We start from the raw sequence: 963 nt of genomic DNA on the forward strand, positions 1-963 counted from the left end.
GTTTTAAGTCGTTCTAAACTCATATAAAATCTATGTCATGTAAGAATATATGTATACGCATTTTCATTTTATGCAATAAAAATTACTTTTTATTTTATTAAATTTTATATGATTTATTTTTAAATCTTCAATTCGAAATCTCAGAAATAATATTTCAAATTTTTTACAAAATTAGAAAGTAGCATATTATTAATTACTGTGTTGTTTTTTAATAACAAAAAGAATAATCAATTGGAAGTAAAACTATAAAAATGGTTTTTATTTTGTGTAATTTCAAGTTATTATTTCATTATTTAAAGAATATTATTAATTTTTTATTCTTTAATCGATTTAGTAATAAATTTTGAACATAAAAAATCAACAAAAATGACAGAATAAAATATCTCTTTTAACTCATTAATATTGAAATTTTAAAAAAATCAAATCTCAATCAATTTTATCAATTATTTCAATTTAAACTAACTAAATCAAACTATTTCTTTTAAAATTAAAAAAAATCTTCAAAAATAAATTATCGAATTTTTAAATTTCAAATTCGGTTTAGTTTGGTTTCGTTTGTAAGGGTGATTTTGTAATTTGGTGGACTGGGGCACGTGAGTACTGACGAAGAGGACGTGGCAAGCAAGGCGGTAACAGCGAGAAGTCTTTTGGTTTGGAGTTTAGTTTACATGTACTGACTGTTGAGGAAGGAAACGACATTCAACTCTGCGCTGCTGTGTTCCCCTCTCGACACTTGACAGTCATTGGGACACGGCTCGGACTCCCAGAAGCCTCTTCTTTCTACTGGCTGACTTCTCTCCACAACGCACGTTCACAAACTGCTTATGGAATCTCCCCTGTCTCTGCCTCATGGCTGACGCTCTGTTAACTCTTTTTAACTCATTCTACACTGCAACAAAATCTATGTCGTGTAAGAATACCTAAACAGTTTCATTTATGAAATAAAAATTATTAAATTTTATA

The sequence above is a fragment of the Theobroma umbraticum genome, unplaced genomic scaffold (genome assembly GCF_002168275.2).
Source record: "Theobroma umbraticum cultivar Fairchild unplaced genomic scaffold, ASM216827v3 scaffold_4.1, whole genome shotgun sequence".
In the NCBI taxonomy this organism is placed as follows: Eukaryota; Viridiplantae; Streptophyta; class Magnoliopsida; order Malvales; family Malvaceae; genus Theobroma; species Theobroma umbraticum.